This window comes from Cariama cristata, unplaced genomic scaffold (assembly GCF_000690535.1).
Source record: "Cariama cristata isolate BGI_N322 unplaced genomic scaffold, ASM69053v1 scaffold31189, whole genome shotgun sequence".
Classification (NCBI taxonomy): Eukaryota; Metazoa; Chordata; class Aves; order Cariamiformes; family Cariamidae; genus Cariama; species Cariama cristata.
In genome coordinates, this window is record NW_009634591.1 from 5881 (window position 1) to 6231 (window position 351).

Consider the following 351-nt stretch of genomic DNA (forward strand, 5'->3'; position numbering starts at 1 on the left):
TGTCCCGGCCAGAGCTGGTGAGGCACCCAGCCCCCCCCCTGCCATGAGCTGAACCATGCCTCTGAAGGGCGACCGCCGGGCAGGCAGCGGTGGGAGAGCAGCAGCTGCGTCCCTGCAGCTCTGCGGGCTCGCTGGTGTAACGGCACATTCGGCATAGAAACATCACCGGTGATTTAACGGGTGCGTCAGCATCTGCTCCCCGGGGACCGGCACCGGCAGAGGAGACCCCAGGAGGCTGCCTGTGCTGAGGGGCATCGCTCAGCGACCCCAAACATTGGCTCCTGTCTACAAGGTACGGCTCTTTTCTCCTTCTTCCTCCCCATGCACCTAAGCTGGGGGAACCAGGACCGC

General features: G+C 64.7%; 1 protein-coding gene across 1 annotated transcript in view; it reads right to left on the bottom strand.

The window, feature by feature from the left end:
- LOC104167078 (proto-oncogene tyrosine-protein kinase Src-like) overlaps positions 1–351 on the bottom strand; it is a gene marked incomplete at both ends in the record, with an annotated part of 5347 nt that overhangs the window by 3967 nt on the left and 1029 nt on the right. The gene's annotated exons all lie outside the window — the stretch shown is intronic.